This window comes from Pteropus vampyrus, unplaced genomic scaffold (assembly GCF_000151845.1).
Source record: "Pteropus vampyrus isolate Shadow unplaced genomic scaffold, Pvam_2.0 Scaffold2158, whole genome shotgun sequence".
NCBI classification, from domain to species: Eukaryota; Metazoa; Chordata; class Mammalia; order Chiroptera; family Pteropodidae; genus Pteropus; species Pteropus vampyrus.
This window is the reverse complement of record NW_011890939.1, coordinates 95,270-118,129: the sequence shown is the minus strand read 5'-3', so window position 1 is coordinate 118,129 and position 22,860 is coordinate 95,270. Positions and strand designations below refer to the sequence as shown.

At 37.5% G+C, this 22,860-nt stretch overlaps 1 protein-coding gene and 1 pseudogene across 5 annotated transcripts in view; one reads left to right on the top strand and one right to left on the bottom strand.

The window, feature by feature from the left end:
* Nucleotides 1–22,860, bottom strand: part of LIMS1 (LIM zinc finger domain containing 1) — a 142,124-nt gene that overhangs the window by 99,978 nt on the left and 19,286 nt on the right. The window contains exon 1 of one of the 5 annotated variants that reach the window (XM_023526683.1): nucleotides 11,592–11,610. The exons of the other annotated variants lie outside the window; for them this stretch is intronic. The gene's annotated coding sequence lies outside the window, so the exon portion shown is untranslated. Of the gene's footprint in view, nucleotides 1–11,591; nucleotides 11,611–22,860 lie in introns of those variants that run through there. 5 annotated transcript variants of the gene reach the window in all.
* LOC111734588 lies at nucleotides 19,225–19,340 on the top strand (annotated as a pseudogene).

The window sequence follows — 22,860 nt, the reverse complement described above, 5'->3', positions numbered from 1 at the left end:
GGAGGGGAGTGGGAAGGGTGCTCACAAAGCAGGGAAAGAAATAACTTGAAAAAGCACCAGACTGCTAGTACATGCCAGGCACTGTGCTAGGAACAGGAATAAGACAGACACGGTTTAACTGTTTCGAATGAACTTATAGTTTAGTGGGAAGACAAGTAAAGGCCACTGATTATAAAACAATATGCTTAGTGTACTGATAGTTCTGAGAGATCATACTGTATTCTTGCAGTTTCAAACCCATCTTCAAGGAATTGAGACGTGAGTCCAGGTCGAACAACAGTGTCTAGAGATGGGAGGCAGTAAAGGTGAGTGCCCTTACTGGGGGCAGTCACAGCTTCCTGTGGGAGAGCGCTTTCCCTTCCTGAGGGGGGTATGCCCCGTCCTTTGGGTACTGTATTACTCTGTATCTCTTTTTAGGGTATTTACCACATGCTGCCATGTGTCAAAATAAATCTGGGATTTATTTTGTTCCTCCCTACTAGATTATAACCACTGACAGGAACTTTGTCCCTTACCTTTTTAGACCACTGTGGTGTAAGGTGTAAGACTCAACTGAAAATGGCACTTTAGAAATAAGTGCTAAACTGAACTCCAACTGGTACTGACTCATTATCAAACATTCTAATCCATCCTCCTCACAGGGTGAATACAACCTGGTACCTAGTAGCTCTTGTTCACATACATAAATCTTAAAACCTTAGGAAAAAAAACAAAGAAAACCAATTATTATTGATAATAAGCCTCTGCCATTGCTGTAAAACTGACATAAACAGGACCAGACCTTTCCTCATCTTCCCAATCCTCTACTCATGTTACATCTTACCTACCAAGTATAGAACTTCAAATCCTGGCTTCAGGTGACTTGTTTCCTGATTCAGGTGTTAAGCACATGTGCCTATTATATTATCTTGCTACTTCTTCTGTCCTGTTGGCAACCTCATTTGGATTGGTTTTGGCTATAGAATCAAGAAAGTTGTATTTTATGCTACCCAAATATCCAAATACCACACTTACACACACACACACACACACACACACACACACACACACACACACACACAAAAGAAAGACTAAACAACCCTGATGACTCGAGACTGATTTCTGAAATAGAGATTATAAATCTAAACATTAAATTCTTCAAAGAAAAAAAAATAAACAGTGCCTAAAAGAAAGATGGAAAAAAGGGCCACAGCTAAACCTGCACCTCTGAATGTCAGTATTCAATCCAGACTATGCAAGAGGCTTACTACAACAAAATGTCGTCAAATGTAGAAATTAGGAAGGAAGTAAAAAGATGAACTATAGGACTACCTCATAGCAAAAGAGCACCAGACAAATTTCAAAGAGACATGTTTTCTGAGGAAATAGAGAGAGCCCAAAACATCTAGATGGCTAACATAGCTTTAAACAAAGTAGTAATTATCAGTGTTTGCTAGGTATGGGTCTTTGTGAGAAAAAAAGGCAGCATAACCATTCACTATTTCAATCTAAATTTAGGGTTTTACCACATAGCCATCAATACCAACCTTGCTGACTTTTGTGAGGTTATTTTACATGACTGATAACCCTTGGAGAGGTTATTTTACATGACTGATAACTCCTGCAGAGAAAAATTCTGAGATGTTCTAAATTAAATTACAGTGGCCAAAGAGTGATATAAAGAGATGAGAATAATTAGCCAGTTAATATCTGTGGGCCAATTAACAAAAGACTGGTCACATTCCTGAATGTGTGTTGGAGCTTTGAATCAAACCTCTAGACACCTATTAGCCAGCCGCTAGCTGCCACACATCCTGCATATGCACGAACTCTCAGGGCTGCTGCCTGTAACTAAGCAAAAGGAGTAAATATGTCTTTCATATAGACTGTGCTACTATCATAGAACTGCCCCTGCTTCATCTTTTCTTGCCCCCATTATCTGTAGCCATGTAAATTCTTTCAGAAAAACTTACATCTTTTTTCCCCAATACTTAACGTATAAAAGTGCTTGTCAACTCCAGGACAGTGGACATGTTGCCTTCTTCACCTAGCGATGCTGCTGGTGGTTTAGACTTCATGCCCCAAAACCTGGCCCTTTTCTGGCTAGCATATGGCTCACTAAACCTTTTCTTTTAAAAAGGCTTTCAGTTGTGGAAGTTTTTTGTTTTAACAGGTGTTAGGGCTTATTACTAAGGGATTGTTACTCAGCAGGTAATATACATTCCAAAATTACTAAGAGCATCCCCAATCAAATTTGAAAGCATATTTATCTGAATTAGTAAATGTGTCAACTGAAGTTCTCTGCCACCAATCCAATGTCAAAGGAGTCCCCAATTTGGGGTGTGGTAAAGGGAGACTTTATTCAAGGGAAACAGCTCAAATGTTACAGCTCAAGCTGGGGAAATGCAGCTGAAAGTGTGCTCCACCAAGACAAAGTGGAGGCAGGCTTATTTGGAGAGAAGTTCCTGCCTTTTGTCCCTGATTGGTCCATTCTATGAAATAAGGACTCCAAATCTGCACAGTTTAATTGGTCCAAATAGCACTGTCCTAATTAGTTGAAACCACACATTCTGATTGGTCATTATGGAGCCACTATGGTCAGTAAACACACAAATGAAGATATAGTTGCACAGCTCCAACTGGACAAGGAAAGTCTCAGTTTCATTGGTCGAAATACAATACCAGGAGCTTCTTCATAACAATTGGCTCAGGCAGCATGAACATAGTGCAGGAGGCTTGGCAGTTCAGTCTGTGGCTTTTCCCTGCCATGCAGTATGTGTGAGAGGCCTCCGTAAACAATGGCTGCTAGACTCTATATTTAGGTCCATTTAACCACAGGAGTACTTCTTAGCAGGTATATTCTTTCTTGGGGTTGACAAATGTCCACATAAAAATTAGCAAGGTGTCGGGGAGAGGGAAGTATGAGCAGACAGAGCACAGAGGATTTTTAGGGCAGTGAAAATAATCATCTATATTATACCATAATGATAGATACATTTGCCCAAACCCACAGACTGTACAATACCCAGAGTGAACCCTAATGTACACTATGGACTTTGAGTGACTGTGATGTGTCAATGTGGGTTTACCAACTGTAACAAATATACCATTTTCGTTAGGGATGGTAATAGTCAAGGGGAGGTTATGCATGTGTGGGGCAGGGGGTATATGGGAAATATCTGTACCTTCCCCTCAACTTTGTGGTGAACCTAAAACTGCTCAAAAGATTAAAAAGGTTAAAAAAAAAACTAGTAAGGCACTGTAAAAACTGGATAACATTCAATTAGTCTCCAACTCGGCCATCAAAAATTTGAAGCCAATTCTACATTAAGTTTATAATTCTGCTATTTCCATAAGAGCCACATAATGAGTTCCATATAATAAAATCATGACCAGCCCACAAACGTCTGCTTAAGTCCAAAGTGTAGCTGGAAAAGGAGATGGCAGAGCAGCCACTATGGAAACCAAGGACTTTGGTTCAAATCTCTACAATGGTTTCATGGGGGATGATCATCTTGAGCAAATTATTTAATACTGCTGAGCTTCACATTTCTCATCTATAAAACAGATGTAGAAATACCTGCCCTGCGAATTTCATTCTGTATGCAAGCTCAAATATGAATAGTGCAACTAACAGTCATGAAGGACAACATATCATTCCTCCTCTCAAACCCAATTTGGGGCTGGTCAAGGTAACAGGGCACAGAGGAGTCCAAAGTTCAGCAGGTGGGGTAAAGGGTCTGAGTCAGAGCTATCAGTACATGCAGATGGGAAGTCTTGGGCAGCGGGGAGCAGCCAGATGAGAAAAAAGCCCCAACAAAGGCTCTTCTCAAATCCTGGGAGAGCTTCTTCTGTTAAGTATCAAGTTATTCTTAAGTAGGGAATGACTTACACAGTCTGTGTCTTTAAAGTGCTTAAACAAAAGCATACTTTCTTTCCAAAGCTTTAATCATCTGTTCTCCTTTAAAATTTCTTTCCCTGATTTTGTCTAGCTTTTTATGTCTCCTAGAGAAACTGCATACACTTAAAAATGGAAACTCATCTACAAAACTAATGTATTTTGTACTCTTAGCATAAAAGAGATCCAAAGCCTTGGAAAATCTCCAGACTCAATCAAAAGCAAATTCCACAAAAAGAGAAGACTTTCAGACTAATTCCCTACACACATAAATTGTACTCTCACTCCCAAACTTATTTAGATTCAAACATCTTGTAAATCAGAAGCATGGAAATTGAATAAAGACTTTAAAGCATTATAAGAAAAGCAAATTATACTTCAAACCCAGATCAACCATTTACCAGATGGGAGAAAGAACTTTAGCTTTAATGAGTTCCTCAAAAAACTCCAGAACCTTTACCATTGCTACTGGCTTTAAGTGGTTCTCTCCCTCAGCCCCTTTCAGTTCTTTGCCCAAATGACACTGCAGTGAAGACTTCTCCAACCACCCTAACTAAATGTGCAATCTCCACCTTCCATCTCCTAGACCTTTCACTAATTCATGTCTCTCTACATAGTTTATCACATCCAATATGTTTTATTTATGATCTACCTACCACAACAAAGATGTAAGACCCTTAAGGACAGGGAGTTTTGTTTGCTCTGCTTTTACCTTCTTTGCACGGTTGTTTATAAGATTACTTATAAATAAAAAAAATGAAAATGATTTGCAAAGGCTGAATCATGAAGAAATAAAAAATCTGAACAGACCAATTAGTAGTAAAGAGAGTGAATCAGTAACCAAAATCTCCCAAAACAGGAGTCCAGGAACAGATAGCGGCACTGGTGAATTCTACCTAACATTTAAAGAATTAATACCAATCCTTCTCAAACTTGTCCAAAAAATAGAATAGGCGAGAACACTTCCAAACTCATTTTACGAAGGTAGCACTACCCTGATACCAAAAAGCAGACAAGGACACTATAAGAGAAGACCATTATAACCCGATATTCCTTATGAATACAGATGCAAAAATCTTCAACAAAATATCAGCAAACTGAATTCAACATTAAAAGGATCATTCACCGTGATCAAGTGGGATTTATTCCAGGGATGCAAAGATGGTTCAATATCCACAAATTAATGAAATACACCACATTACCAAAATGAAGGATAAAAAAAAAAAAATCACATGATCATCTCAATAGATACCAAAAAAAGCATTTGACAAAATTCAACATCCATTCATGATAGAAACTCAACAAAATGGATATGAAGAGAACATATCTCAACATAATAAAGACCCAAACGAATATCATTTTTTAAAAAAATGTTTTGCGTACTGGCTGGCATAAAGTAAATACTCAACTGTTAGCTCCCTTTCATTTCTCAAGTCAAAAAAAATGGCCAAACGCTGCTTAATAGGCCAAATACAAAACTCTAAAAGCATGGCCAAAAGATCATTGTGCACAATGAAACATACTGAGGAAAAAGCAGGGTTGCCAGTTACAGTGCTATTCAGTGTAACCCATGATCATAAGATTTTCTTGCAATGAAGTCAGTGGATAAATTGAGAACAAGAATTTATAAACAGTAATTTTACAGAGAAATTTTATATTTGCTGAATCTGAAGAGAAAAAAAATTGAGACTGTATTCATATGAATTTTTATTTTATTTTATTTTCTGGTAACTCATTGCCTTTTATAGCTGCATCAGTCAACAATGGACTGGAAATTATTTTTTAAAAAAGAAAAGCCTCAATCATCACTACAGTATGGAAAGCAGTGGATAAGTATGCTTGATGTGGCCCAGAAAGCTGCAGAGCACCAGCAAAGCTAACTCACACTACATGTTCAGAAATGCAATTTATGCTGGATTCTGGGCCAAAAGAGGCATGGATGAAAGAGAGGTGGGTGGAGAGGTAGGCTCAATGGCCATGGGATGCCTCAGGGATCTAGGACAGTTCTAAAATTTAAAAGAATTCCCTAAGACAGGGTTTCTCAGATTTTTATCCTCTATACTCCAATGGCAAAAGAGTCCCAGAGACCAAGGGAAAAGATGACAAAGAGGCATGAGAAAACTGAGAATGACAGATACATACATTACCTTGATTGTGGTTATGATGTCATAAGTCAAAACCTAGAGGGTAAAATTCAAATATAAGTAACCTGTTGTGTGCCAATTATACCTCAAAAAAGAAAAATAAATAGAAGGCAAATAAAAAAGATGTGGAGACAAAGATAGGATTAAGCGGTTAAGATGGAGAAGTAGATAAATGCTGTTGCAGACTCTTCCAATAACCACATCAAAATTACAACTAAATTACATAACAGCCATCCTTGAGAACTACCTGAAGACCAGCTTAACTGAACTTCTACAACTAAGGATATAAGAGGCATGTCAAGACTGGTAGGAGGTATGAAGACACAAAACAGTGACCACATGTCACTGTCAAGATTCAGGAGGGATATTTCAGCTATGGAGGACACCCCTACAGAGCGAGGGGACTCAGCTTCGTCCCAGGCCCCCAGCACAGGCCACCAGCGCCAGAAAGAGGAGTACCCATAACATCTGGCTGTGAAAGTCAGTAGGAATTCAATTCAGATGAAATGGAGGACTATTACTGAACCTGGCACATTCTTAAATGGCCCAAGCACAAGCTGTTCGTTCACTCACTAACACTAGCCCTAAGCTCCTGCGAATGAAGAGCAGCTCAAAAAACGCCAGGAACACACCAAGATAAACTTAATTGTCTGGCTTTAGAGCAAGTATTAGAGGGGCAGCCCTTTCACAGGCAGAAGTACTGGCAGGCACCACTGTTCCTTGGATGAGCCTCCTACCACACAGCCAGCAGGAGCAGGCACTACAAGCCTGAGTTGTCATCGAACTGGCTAACATCGCTCTCCCCACCCTAGTGACTCTCTGAGATCCCATTCCACCCAACTTACATGTCCAGCCCGAACCTCTTTCACAGGTGTTCCTCACAAGCAGCTGATCTGGCCTGTGCTGGGGAACGTCTTAATATCTCTCAAAGGTTCAAAAATACCAAACAAGCTAAAGTTGTCAGCGTGTCCTGTACCTCTTACTAAGCAGTCCCAAGCCAGGCACTAGTGGCAGATGGCATCGGTCCACAGCACAGCCTCTACCAGGTGACACCAAGCCCAGCATGGGCAGCTACCAACTGCAGATCACTAAGTAGCTCCTACTACATGGCCCCAAGCTGGACACAGACAGAGGCTGACCTGGGCCTGCACCAAAGCCCCTTCAAAGAGGCCCCAGAACCAACACACTGGTGGCTTGCTTCACACCACACCAGAGCACCATCCAATTAGTGCCACAAACAACATAACCTGAAGGGTAGACTCAAAAGGCACCAGACACTCGATAAAGTAAATACTGCTCTGTGGGGTCAGTTCTCTCACAACAGCTCATCTGTTGTAGTCACTCATCGCTGCCAGTCAGCCTAAGGGGAAATCACAACTACTGATATGACAATAATCAAGGTTCAGTTACAAGAGGAGAGCATACTCAGCCCACACAAGGGACTGAGTATGAGTAGGAAGAATGTGCCATGGGTCTCACATGACATCTACTATAAGGCCACCCGGAAAAGACTGGGAGATGTAGCAGATCTTCCTCTTAGAAATAAACACAGGAAGGCAGCCAAAATGGGAAGACAAAGAAACATATCCAAAATGAAAGAACAACAAAACTCCAGAAAAAGAACTAAACAAAATGGAGGCAAGCAACCTACCAGATGCAGAGTTCAAAACACTGGTTATAAGGATGTTCAAAGAACTTAGGTGACAAACAGATGAACTCAATGAGAACTTGCACAAAGAGAAACCATAAAAAGAATCAGTCAGGAATGAAGAATACAATAACTGAAAGGAAGAATACACTATAAGGAATCAACATACTAGATGAAACAGAGTATCGAATCAGCAATTTGGAAGATAAGGTAGCAGAAAATACCCAATCGAAACAGCAAAAAAATAATAATAACGAGGATAGTTTAAGGGACCTATGGCACAACATCAAGCATAACAACATTCAAATCATAAGGGTAATAAAAGGAAAAAAGAGAAAGAATCGAAAACTAATTTGAAGAGATAATGACTAAAAACTTCCCTAACCTAGCGCAGAAAATAGACATATAAATCCAGAAAGCACATAGAGTCCCAAACAAGATGAACTCAAAAGGCCCACAACCAAGACATATCGTAAGTAAAATGCCAAAGGTTAAAGACAAAGAAAAATCGTAAAAGCAGCAAGAGAAAAGCACTAAGCTATATACAAAGGAGTGCTCATAAGAGCATCAGCTGATTTCTCAACAGAAACTTTGCAAGCCAGAAGGGATTAGCATGAAATATTCGAAGTGATGAAAAGTAAGGACCTACAACCAAGACTACTCTACTCAGCACAGCTATCATTTAGAATTGAAGGAGAGATAAACAGCTTACATTTAGAAATGAAGGAGAGATAAACAGCTTTCCAGACAAGAAAAGAGCTGAAGGAGTTCATCAATATCAAACCAGTATTACAAGAAATGTTAGAGGAACTTCTTTAAGAAGAGAAAGAAAAAGAAAAAAAAGATCACAAATGGCAGTAAATACATTCCTGTCAATAATCACTTTACCTTTACATGGATTAAATGCTCCAATCAAAACTATAGGGTGGCTGAACAGATGAGGAAACAAGATGAATACATACGCTGTCTACCAGAGACCCATTTCATATCAAAAGACACACTTAGAGTGAAAGTAAAGAAATAGAAAAAGATATTTCATGCAAAAGGGAATAAAAAAAAAAAGCTGGGATAGCAATACTTGGACAAGATAGACTTTAAAACAAAGGATATAACGAAAGACAAAGAAAACATTTCATAATGATAAAGGGATCAATCCAACAATAGGCTATAACCCTTGTAAACATTTATGCATCTAATGTAGGAGCATCTAAATATATATAGCGGATATTGACAGACGCAAAGAGAAAGATCAATAGTAATACAGTCATAGTAGGGGATTTTAATACCCCATTGACATCAATTAACAGATCATTCAAACAGAAAATTAACAAGGAACATCGGCCTTAAATGACACATTATACCAAATAGATTTAACTGATATGGAACCAGAAAGACCGCAAATACCCATAGCAATCTTGAGAAAGTTGGAGGTGTCACACTACCTGATATCAAACTATATTACAAAGCTATAGTAATCAAAATAGCATGGTACTGACATAAAAACAGACACGTATCAATGGACCAGAGTCAAGAACCCAGCAATAAACCCACAACTATATGGTCTATTAAAACATGACAAAGGAGGCAAGAAGATACAGTGGGTAAAGACAGTCTCTTCAATAAATGGTAATGGGAAAACTGGATACATACATGCAAAAAAATTGAAGTAGACCAATTTTTTATATCATGTCCAAAAATAAACTCAACATGGATTAAAGACTAAATATAAGACCCCAAACCACAAAACCAGTAGAAGAAAACACAGGCAGTAAACTCTCTGCCTTAGTAATATATTTTTTGGATATATCTCCTTGGGCAATGTAAACAAAGGAAAAAATAAACCAATGGGTCTACATCAAACTAAAAAGTTTTTGCACAGCAAAAAAAAAAAATTAATACAATGAAAAGACAACCTTCTGGATAGGAGAAGATATTTGCCAAGGATACACTCAATATGGGGCTAATAGCCGAAATATATAAAGAACTCATGCCCAGGAAAAACCAAACAATCCAATTAAAAAAAAAAAATGAGCAAAAGACCTGAATATACATTTCTCCAAAGACGACATACAGATGGTCAATAGACATATGAAAAGATGCTCAGTCACTAATCACCAGAGAAATGCAAAGTAAAACCACGATGAGATATCACCTCACACCTGTCAGAATGGCCATCATCAATATGGCCATCATCAATAAATCACCAAACAAGTGTTAGCAAGGATGTGGAGAAAAGGAACTCTCATTGTACTGTTGATGGGATTGCAAATTAGTACAAAAAGAGAAAACAGCCTCATAAATACAGAAAACAAACTCATGGTTGCTAGATGGAAGGGGGTTTGGGAGGCTGGGTGAAAAAGGGGAAGGAATTAAGAAATACAAATTGACAGTTACAAAATAGTCACAGGGATGTAAAGTATAGCATATGGAATACAGTCAACAATAGAATGATAACTATGTATGATGTCAGGTGGGTACTAGACTTATCGGGGGGATTACTTCATAAGTTATATAGATGTCTAACCACTATGTTGTACACCTGACACTAATATAATATTGAATGTCTACTGTAATTGAAAAAGAAAAAAAATAAAAAATAAAAGACAGGGTTAAGATGTAAGTCCCATGATAAAAAAGCTTCAGTTGCTCAAATCCTCCTTTGAAATAATTTTTCTACTGCCTTTGGCCACCCTATTTTATGTGTCTTCATTTTAGTACAGTTTTGTAACTGCTGCACTAAATTCACATTTTCTAATAGAACTTCACCCTTTACCCATCTTTTTTAAAATTTAAGGGTCAGAGGTTCTTGGCCTGGAGGCAGGCTGTTAGTCAAATCCGGCTGAGCTTCAGAAGAACAGATGGTAACAAATGAAATATTCTCCCTCGGCAAATTTCTGACAGTCTCTCAGTTGCCCCGCTCCATACACTGGACAGCTCTCCTAAATAATATCTTGAAGTCCATGCCTCTCTATCGCTATTTTCTTATCATACAGGATTATGTGCTAAATGCTCAAAAACTAAAAAGTGAGTTTCTTCAAAGAAGGAAAATATTAAATGTTTAAGATTCACTGTCTAACTGCTATTATTTCTACTTTTATCACTACATTAATAAACATTTACATAATATTATGTGAGCCTGTTTTGTTCACTACAGAATGCTATTCCAATGTAAGGTACTATAACATTTTTATGAGTATCTACTGTTCCACTTTAGTCAAATCATGTAAATAATGAGCAATTATATACGAACATGTTCATTTTCAGAGGTAGTCACTGTTTGCAAATAGCTCAGAGAATGTTTGCAAATAGCTCAGAATAGAAGACTAGTGGCTGTAAACAGTCCATAGTCAGTAGTCTCACTAATAAGACTACAGAATCACTTATTTAGTCTCTGATTTCCATATAAGATGTAATATGATCAGGGACCCAGACTTATAAACTTTACATAGTATTTAGCTCTTAGTTTCACCATCCTTAAAAAGACCTTTTTGCCTTCTTTAGATAACCTCACAGGTTACCAAAAAATACAACCTTTGGCCTTCTTGTTGTTCTTACCATATTTATGAACATTTTCATTTCTCTGCTGGACTATAACCTTTGCATCCTTCACAATAAATAATACACAGAGATATTTAATACTGCAGGAAGGAAAGGAATAGATACAAATAAGATTTCTATAACTCTATTTATAGCCCAGACATATTAACAAGAATATCAAACATTTGAAATGTATAAGCAACTTTGAAAAATGTTACCACATTAGTTAAAAAGCTTATCCATCCCCCCTCCACCACCACCACCACCAGGTAGCTTAATCAGTGTTCCTATGGACTGAGTTTTTCTGAAGAGTCCATTGTTCTAGCTAGCTGAGGGCTAACACTTCAGGTGAAGGAAGAGCGGCTCTGTGCCTCCCCTTTCCCACCTCTCCCCACCACACCACAGGGCTGGGTATCTTCAGTCTGGTCCCTCTTCCTCAAGGTCTGCTGCTCATGCCCGCTACTTGTGCTGCTGACCTCCAAAGCTCTCCTTTTCTGGCTCCTCCTTGCTAACTTTTCCTGTTCTCCACCGCCTCCTGGGTTCCTCTGAGATGCTACTACTCTCACTGTGAATCAAGTCATCAGAGTATACAGAATATAACCTCTTTGAGTCATAGGCTCTTTTTCTATTCTGTATCTGTTTGCTTCTGGGAGTTTAGGGCCTCATTAGTTTGCCATTAAAAGGTTCCTCCCTTACCACAAAACTGCTAGCAACTTCTGGATTCCAGAGATTCTGGGTATCTATCTGAAAAGCTGATCTCTTCAGGGCCAGAGAGAATACTGTATTACTGTAATGTCTTGATTTACTTTTCTCCACACAAACAACTAATAGTTCGACTCCATCTAAGTTGAGGAAACAAGTACTCCATAATTCTTGTAAACATATCCTACAAGCAAAGATTTACATATGACATTCTCCATTTATGTAGCAGTAAACAAGCTAAAAAATATTCTAGCATTATTTTTTCCTGAAATAAATATTTATCCCATCTTATCATTCTCTCCCCTCTACATTTAAAAAACAGAATGATGAGAAAGGAGTCTCTTCAACAAATGTTGGGAAAACTGGATATACATATGCAAAAGGACAAAGATGGACCCTTATATTAAAGTATACACAAATATTAACTTGAAATGGATTAAAGATCTAAATGTAAAACCCAATATTATAAAACTCCTAGAAGAAAACATAGGGGAAAAGCTGCATGACACTGGACTGGGCAATGACTTCTTGAATATGAAACCAAAAGCATAGGCAACAAAAGCAAAAATAGACAAATGGGACTATTTCAAATTCATAAACTTTTGTGCATCAAAGGATACAATCAACAAGGCAAAAAGTCAACTTCTGAAATGGGAAAAATATCTGCAAATCACATATGTGATAAGGGGTTAATATTCAGAATATGTAAAGAATGACAACAACAACAAAATCAAATAACCCAACTAAAAAATAGGCAAAGGTCTTAGAATAGGTATTTCTCCAAAACTGACATACAAATAGCCAACAAGCATATGAAAGATGCTCAACATCACTAATCATCAGGGAAATGCAAATCAAAACCACAATGAGATACCAACTCACAACCATTAGGATGGCTACTACCAAAACAAAAACATTGAAACAAAACAGAAAATAACAAGTGCTGGTAGAGATGTAGAGAAGCTGGAAACCCTTACGCGTTGTTGGTGGGACTGTAAAATAGTGCAACTGCTATGGAAAACAATATGGCGGTTCCTCAAAAAATTAAAAATGGAACTACTGTATAATCCAGCAATCCACTTCTAGGTATATATCAAAGAGAATTGAAAGCAGGGTCTCAATGAGATATCTGAACATCCATGTTCACAGTAGCACTATTCACAATACCAACATACATAAGCAACCCAAATGTCTATTAATCAATGAATGGATAAACAAAATGTGGTATCTACATATAACAGAATACTAAGCAGCCTTAAAAAGGAAGGAAATTCTGTCACATGAAAGAAGTCTGAGAACATTATGCTAAGTGAAACAAGCCAGTCATAAAAGAGCAAATACTGTAAAGTTTCACTTATATGAAATATCTGAAGTAGTGAAATCCATAAATGTAGAGAGTAGAATGGTGGTTACCAGGGGCTATGGAGATGGGGAATTGGGGAGCTGTAGTTTAATGGACATAGAGTTTCAGTTTTGTAAGATGAAAGGTTCTGGAGATTTGTTTCACAACAATGTAACTGTACATACCACTAATGAACTCTTTACACTTAAAAATAATTAAAATGATAAAATTATTATATATATATTTTTTACCACAACAATAAAAACAGCATGATGTATTTGAAAGAGTGAGTTTGAGTCTTATAGATCCAAGTTTGAAATCCAGTCAGTTCTGCCACTTACTGTGTTGCCTTGGGAAAGTTACCCTCTGACAGTCTCCTCATCTATATAAATGAGGGTATAAATAATATATATCTTAAAAAGTTGATCTGAAAATTAGATGAGAACTGCTAACACAGAAGACACTCAGAGTTGGATTCTTTAATTCTACCCCCAGGGACTGCATCAATGCAGCACCATCATCAAAGCAGCTAATTCGAATTAAAGGCTTACTGAGTCATGCACTGCTCTAGGTGGTTCCCTAGGAATCTGCATTTAATCCTTACAAGAAGGAAAGCAGGCAGGATTGCAATCCCCACTTTGCTGATGAGGAAAGTGAAGTAGAGAAATGACCTAGAATGCCCAGGCCCCAAAGCAAGTGATGGGAAAGGAGTCTCCATAAACCCTGAGACACTTATTTTTACTTCACATAGACATGAGACAGAAAATTCTAGCATGCAGAAAATAAAACAGTATAAAAACAAAAAGGGGCATAACATATAAAACAGACCAGAAGGATAGTGTTCTTAAAGGTGAATTAAATGATCACATAGGATTAAGAAAAATAACTTTTTATATTTCCAATTTTCATTTCCAAAGACTGGTTTAAAAGATCTAATCTCACTACCTATCTTTTTAAAAAGTTCATTTCTTCCCTAAGCAATCATTTTAATATTCAGTCATTTTTGGAGACAATTTTAACTCTACCTCACAATGCAGTTTAAATCAATTTACTTCTTACTTCTTGTTCTAAGACAGAAAAGAGCTTGTTAACATCCTCTATGATTACTAAATGACTAATTATGTGCTAACCATATTTTATCAGAGACTTTTGTTCCTAACAAATTTTAAAGCATCCACTTTAGTAACCTTGCCAGAAATTCTACCACCTTGGCTAAGCCCTAACATGAAAACATCAGTATAGCAACCTTATATTTCATCCTACCTCAACCATCCTTGGGGAATGTATACAGGGTATCCAAGAGAAAAAAGTTACCTCTTAGCTTTAACAGTACCCACAGTGAACAAGGCTGAGTTGAAAGAAGTATTTCAGTAGTCAATTCAGTTATGGAGCAATTCTGGGTTTAGACAGAAATGGACGTGGAGGAACCTCAGAGATCTGTCTAGCACACATACTTCCTGAAACCACAGGTTTCTCTTAAAGAGCTGGAGTAGAGCTCTGGCCTGCCTGTTCAGTAACCCTGGCTTATGGGTCAGTACATGGCCATTTTGGATGATTACAAAAGACAGGTTCCTTCAGGATATACTGTGTTAGCCACACCTATTTATGCTGTTGTCATCTCTCATATCTTTCTGACAACCCCAATTTCAGTTTCAGCCCCAACATGACAACATAGCTATAGCAACTTTACATACATTCCACTTCAACCACCTTTGGGAAACTTTTTTGCATGTTCAATCTCAATATGTACCAAGACCTAAGCTAACAGTTTTATATGAGAAAAAGACAGCATAATGGTAAAAGCAGCTGAAAGACAGAGGTTTTTTAAATTAAATTTACTGGGGTGACATTGGTTAATAACATTATATGTTTCAAGTATACAATTCTATAATTAATCATCTGTATATTGCATTTTGTGCTCACTGTCCAAAGTCTCATCTCCCTCCATCACCATACATTTGATCTCCTTACCCTCTTTAACCTCCCCACTCTGGCAACCACCTTTCTGTTGTATTTGAGTTTGTTTTGTTTGGTGCTTTCTGTTTTATACCCCACATGAGTGAAATCTTGTATTTTTCTTATATTTTTCCATCTGACTTATTTTGTTTAGCATGATACTTTCAAGATCCATCCATGTTGTCACAAATAGCAGTATTTCATCCTTTCTTATGACTAATAGTCCATTGTATATATGTACCATTTCTTTATCCAGTCATCTATCAAAGGACACTTGGGTTATTTCCATGTCTTCGCTGCCATGTATAATGCTGCAATGAACACAGGGGTACATAAGTCTTTACAAATAAATGTTTTCAATTTGTACTGAGTCATATGGTAGCTTTATTCTTAATTTTTGAGGAACCTCCATACCATTCTCCATAGTGGTTGCACCAATTTTACATTACCACTAACAGTGTATGATAGTTCCTTTTTCTCCACATCATCTCCAACACTTATTTCTTATCTTATTGATAATAGCCATTTTAACAAGTGTAAAGTGGTATTTCATTGTGGTTTTGATTTGCATTCCCTTATAGCTAGTGGAGTTGAGCATCTTTTCATGTATCTGTTGGCCATTTGTATATCTTCTTGAGAAAAGTGTCTATTCAGGCCCTCTGCTCATTTCTTGATAAGATGGTTTTGTTGTTGTTGTTGTTTAGTTGTATGAGTTCTTTATGTATTTTGGATATAAGCCCCTTATTGAAGGTTATGTTTGCAAATATCTTCTCCCATTCCATTGGTTTTTTGTTTTGTTGATGGTTTCTTTTGTTGTGCAAAGTTTTTTATTTTGATGTAGTCCCATTTATTTATTTTTGCTTTTACTTCTCTTGCCTTTGGAGTGAAGTTCATAAAATCCTCTCTGAGATCAAGGTCATAAGTTTAGTGCCTATGTTTTCTTCTATGTATTTTATTGTTTCAGGTCTTGTGTTTATATCTTTAATACATTTTGAGGTAACTCTGGTGTATGGTGTCAAATAGCAATCTAGTTTCACTCTTTTGCATGTGGCTTTCCAATTTTCCTAACACTACTTTCTGAAGAGATTTTCTTTTCTCCATTGTATGTTTCTGGCTCCTTTAAGACTGGGTTTGGATTCTGCCAACAGACAGCCCTCAAACTTGAACTGCAACATCAGCTCTTCCCTGGGTCTCCAGACAGCAGGCCTACTCTGCAGATTTCATAAACATGTGAGTCAATTCTTTAAAATCAATCAATCTCTCTCTCTCTACACACACACACACACACACACACACACACACACACACATACACACACACACACACGCTCACACAAACCATTAGCCTTGAACCACAATGTTCGCAAAACCAACGGTCATTTATCAAGCACACACAGACACACAGAAGGCATCATCCTGGCCCTACTAAAAGTATACTTTAGGGAGAAATATTGGTTAAAGGTTTTTTTTACTAATTCGACAAATATTGATTGAGTGCTTTAATAGGCATTCTTCTAGATGTTGTAGACATATCAATGAACAAAACAGAAAAATCCTTGCCTTGGTGGTACTAAATAGTATAGACAGATAACAAAATTAAAATCTGTCCATCCATCCAAGCCCCGTGTGTGTGTGCGTGCGCACGTGTGCATGTGTGTTTGTGTCAGAAGATAAGCTCCAGAACAGTAAGCACAGAAGGGAGATCAGAGGCGTCAGGGAAAGGAGAGTTGAAATTTTTGATAGGGTAGTTGGGAAAGGCCTCACTGAGAAGGCCATATGTGAAAAAGTCCCACAGGAGGTGAAGAGTGGGCCCTGTGGACAAAGCATCTTGGAGAGAAGAACAGCTGATAAAAGGTCCTGGGATGAGAGCCTGGCTGGTAAGTTTGAGTAACAGCAAGGAGGCATATGTGGCTGAAGAGGAATGAATGAGTAGGATATGAGTGCAGAGAGCAGCAGGAGGTCAGAAACTGTGGAAACTTGTAGGTCACTGTTAAAGACCATGGCTTTTCCTTGGGGTAAAATGGAGACCCACGGGAGGTCTTTGAACTAGATCTGACTTAGGTTTTAACAAGATCATTTGGGAACTGTTTAAAGAACAGAGTGGGGCAGGGTGGAGAGAGCAAGGGAAAAAAGCAAAGAGACTAGTTAGTAGGCTATTATAACACAGATGAGAGGTGATGGCAATCTCATTTTATTTACACGCTCGTTTACTCATTCAGCAATTAGTTATGGGATGCCCACTCTGTGCCAGACCCTCTGCCAGCCCCAGGAATACAGAGTTCAACTCCCCACAGAAGGAGCACCAGAAAGGCATTCTCCACCACTTCTTCACAGGGGCAAGAAATGAAGAGGTCAAAGGACTCTCCAAACCATAAACTCCTTGGTGGTGGGGGCTCCATGTGCTGACTGCTAAATCTCCAGCACCTAGAATAGTCCCTGGGTAAATATTTGTAGAATAAATAACTATCAAATAATGGTTTTCAAGGATGTTTAATATCTAACCATTTTATAAATGTTTGCCTATTTGTTTAAATGTTGATCAACTTACTGAAAATACTATAAAAGCACACAAACGCTGCTCACAAGTACATGTTGAAGGAGACTCTCCAGATTCCACAGCAACTATACCACCATATATGTTTAATTTCACATAGGTTTTATTTGAAGGTAGAGGGTAATAAGATGTTTTAAAAAGTAAAAAAAAAAAAAAAAAAAAGAAAAAATATTTTAAATAAAAATGTGATCCCTACTAAGAAATTTGATTTTGATAATGTCCTTTCATAATTCTGAAGTGGTTTTTAATGTAATACAAAACTAACAGCATGCTGTAAAACACAAGTAGTAGTCTGCAAGTTATTAAGACAGTTGATTGTAAGACCACAATAAGAAAGCTTTATTTTCTTCCTTCTTATGGAACATAAGTAATTAAACATTACAAACAATTAAAATCAAGTCATATTTATAGACTAAGAAATCAAAATAAACTTTTTCAATTACATGCAATGTGAATTACTTGAAAACACACTTTAGAAGCTATGTTCAAATGTTTTTATGCTGCGAAGGACATTTAAAAATTCTCAGAAACCAATTCCCAGGTTCTCTAGACTAGCATTCCTAACAACTATAAAAGTCAAAGATTATTACAATTACCTATCTCCACAGCTTTCTGAAGAGGACTTTACATGCAAACTCTTAGTTAAAGCCAATTATTCCATACAGAATAACTTCCTGGAAGAGATGGTTAGCTCCCTGCTCAATCAATCCTGACAGTGGGAACCAAGTCATTGTGGCAGAATTTCTGCAGTGGTATTTTCCTACCTCTAAATGTGTTCTTAAAAAGTTTTTAATACTTGATGTAAAAGTATATTTGTCTCTAATATATTTTGCAGACTAAGCCAATTTGACTTTCTCACAATTAAAAAAAAAAAAAAAAAAAAAAGAGGATGAGAAATGCCATAACAGTAAAGGCATTTTGAGTACTATAAAAATACATACATGCTCTAGTGGGCTTACAGAACGAATCCTGCAATTTGAAGGAAAGAAAAGGTAATCAATTTTAAATCTATGATTACCTCTCAGGAAAGAGTGAAGAAATCAAATAGAGTCACTATAGTCAAGCTGCTAAATTATTAAAATCAAGTAGGCTGAGACATGAAAAACATTCTACTCTTGCTTTAACTAGTCTAGGAACTTATACTTTTCAACTTTTCAGTTGTGTATTAATGCCTAGAGATTATATAAATCCTATAGATAACCCTCTGCAAAACTTAGGACAGAAGTTTCATGTGTCCAGACTACCTGACATTCATTATCCAGAGAGCCTGACATCATTATCCAGACCACCAGACATCTATAAGATTACCATCTTGGGACGTGGTTCAGGGTGGCATGGCCGTAGACCATGGACCATGGCTCCACTGGGCCGTGAACCCAGGACCTTCTGCATGTAAAGCAGTTAGCACGTCTGCTTTACATGCATAAGGTCCTGGGTTCACGCCCCAGTGGAGCCATGGTCCATGGTCTACGGCCATGCCACCCTGAACAAGCCCGATGTCTGATCTCGGAAGCTAAGTAGGGTCGGGCCTGGTCGGTACTTGGATGGGAGACTACCTAGGAAAACCTGGTGCTGTAGGCATAAATAATAAAAAGTTAAAAAAAATAAAAAAATAAAAAAGATTACCATCTTGAACCAATCCAGAGGCTAACAGTGCAAGATTGATTCTTCTCAAGAATGTGCTTTATAAGAATACTCAGCTTCTTTCTTCTTTGGAGCACTACTGATATTGCCTAGCTGTATTTATGATTTGCAAATACCAAGATCCTTGAATAAATTTTTATCATTTCTAGCCAATGCCTCCTGATTCATTTACCCTTGGCTGACACCTTCCAGTATATGTCAGAGAGACAGCAACAAGAATTACCACAATGACTTTCTTTCTACTCTTGCATCTATAATTTTTCAGGTTTATGATAGTCTGAGGTTATTTTTGTTTGCTAGAAAATGTTCACTTAACAGTAAGACCTTGTCTTTTATCTTTATTATACATTCAGCCTTTTGTTTTTCACAGGTCATAAAGACATCATCATGCTTATTAGTAGAAATAAATCAATTCACTCTCAAACTAACACACACACAAAGTTGGGTACCTTGACATTAACAATCTCATGAATCACGTTACATGTAAGTCTTTGAAACTTTAACTTACAGAAACTACCTATTCTCTTATTTTGAATAAAGGGGGTAAAAGATATGAATCTCACAGTAAGTCCAATGTGTTATAAAAATGTCAGTTCATGAGTCCCATGTTAAAACTGCTAAGCCTTATCAATGAAAAAACTATAGTCCCAAGAAATGTGGTTCCATTTTGTAATCTATTTCTAAATATGTAAATTACAACTCATTTTTTTAAACAGTCGAGTTTTCAATAGGCTGGTGGTTCCCCAAAAGGTTCAACATAGAATTACCATATGATCCAGCCATTCCACTCCTAAGCATGTACTCAAAAGAATTAAGAGCAGTAACTCAAACAGATTCTTGTACACCAATGATCACAGCAGCATTACTCACAATAGCCAGAAGGTGGAAATAATCCAAACGTCTATCAACAGGTAAATGGATAAACAAAATGTGGTATATACATACAATCGAATATTATTCAGTTATAACAGGAACACAATTCTGATACATGATACAATATGATGAACCTTGAGGACATTATACTAAATGAAATAAGCCAGTCATGAAAAGACAAATATGGTATGATTCCACTTATATGAGGTAGCTAGAATAGTTAAATTCATAGAAAGTAAAATAGAGGTCCCCAGGGGTTGGGGGAAAGTGAGAATGTGAAGTTATTGTTTAATGGGGATAGTTTCTGAAAACAGTGGTGATAGTTATCACACAATGTTAATGTGAACTTAATGTCACCGAACTGTACACTTAAAAATGGTTAAATGGTAAATTTTTAAATTATGTATGTTTTACCACAATAAATAAGGAAAAAACAAAAACAATTAGAAATGAGAAATAAACTGGAAAAAAATGAGTCATGTTTTTGAAGAATTTTCACTTCTACTATTTCATTATTATTCTTTTCATTTTATAAATGAGGAAATTGAGGTCCAAATGCCAAATTAGGGGCAAAGCATGGATCATAACTACAGCTGATGGGCTCTACAGCTTAGCACCCTCTACAGTCTAGCATATGGTACTTGTAAGTGCAAGTCTGCCCTCTCTCAGATAGCCTTTCTTCTTACTTTCTCATTCTTCTTACTTCTCTTAAAGCTTTCCTCTTCCTACACCAACCTTCATCTGAACAATTTAATGATCACCACAAGGCAAAAACATTATTCAAAAGACTAGGAAGAAAACCTAAAGCCATTTGAAACAGATATTTTACAGGAAGATCAGCATACACAACACACTGTATATCTAGCATCCATTTCCACGTCTGAATATATTAGGATGCTTTCAGCTCCAAGCAATAAAAACAACCCAAAGTCAAACTGATGTAAAGCATGAGAAAATTTATCACACATAATTCGCAGAGCAGAGGCAGAAAGAGATAACGTGCATAGAACAGATCAGCAGCTCAATGCCAGAATCAAGAATCCAGGTTCCTTCCATCCTTCTGTGTCAGATTCATGTCAAAACTGGTTCCCTGATGGTCACAAGATGGTTGCCAGTGGAAATAAGGGCTACGTTTTCATTACTTGAAGACTCATTATTATCATTATTATGAAGGCATGCTTCATTTTTTTCCCTCTCCTCCTGGATCTGACAGAAAATGCTTACCCAAAACAAAAAACAAGTCTTTCCTGATGACTGGGCCAACCTACTTCATGAATACCCCTAGACCATGAACAGGCACCAATGAAAACCATGCTCTGACCAGCTTAGACAAAGGATTCACATAGCTGTCTAGGGGTGAGGGGTAAATAACTGGGGGAAAAAAACCCTTGCATTTTGTTATTAAGAAAAACAAGGGAAATGGATACTGATAGGCAACCAACAATGCTCAGTATACCAGTGCTTCTCCAACTTTAATATGTACACAAATCTTCCTGGGGAATCTCATTAAAATGTAGATCCAGATTCAGTAGGTCCAGAATAGGGTCCAAGATTCTGCATTTACAATAATTTGCAAATAATAATAATGACACTGGTTCCTTTCTATAGGCAGCAATTACTCAATACTAGTTTGTGTATTCTTTACCTAAAGAACTCACTTCCTCTATTACCAGAGTATCTGACAGCCTAGTCGTTACATTGCATATTGGTGAGGCTGGCTGCTCAATGGGAGCTGGATAATCCAGCACACTCTTCTCAGCTGGTAGTGGATGTTGAATACTGTAGGTGAGAAATTATCCGGAAGCGTCCAGAAACTAAAAGCCTTTTACACCAAACATCTGGCAAAATAATAAATGATGATGAATAATAAATGTACTCTGGCTCTAATGGCGAGTGTTATAAATAACTTGCATTTATCGCTCCCTCTGCATAAAAGTTTCTACCTCTAGAATAAAGGAAGATACAGTTCTTCAGAGAAGGGCTGTCCTCTAGTAACACTACCAAAGGACTCCATGCTAAAACCTGAAGGAAGGGGTGACAGGTCCTTGGAGATCAGAGTGTAGACTCTAAAGGCACAGAGGAGAGTCATGGGTTGGTCTGACTCATTTCAAAGAGGTAAAGGGCAATTAAGTGGCAACTAGATACACAGGAAATAAGCAGCCATGTCTCTTAGACTTTCCAAAGGATCACCAGAAACACCTGACCCTGCCAGAAGCTGTCATTCATCCCCACCTCTTCTCTCTTTTCCTTAGGACAGGTAAAAGAAACCCTGTAAAACATCTGGCAGTTTCCTTGGTTTCAGAATAAACAGGTTAAAATTTTTGCTTCCCAGTTCTGAATGGATTACCCAGAGGCAGTTTAATACCATAAGAAATGCATGGAATTTGAAATTCCAGGATCCAGGTCCTAATTTCAGTTCTGCCACTTTACTAACCAGCTATGTGACCTGACAAGTATTTTGTGTTTCAGTTTGTTCATCTGAGTTGTGGGGATTAAATAAAATGACATAGGAGAAAAGTCCTTTCTATTGTAAATCATGAAACTACACAAATGTTTGTCACTTCGAAGCTCTCCATATGGAGGG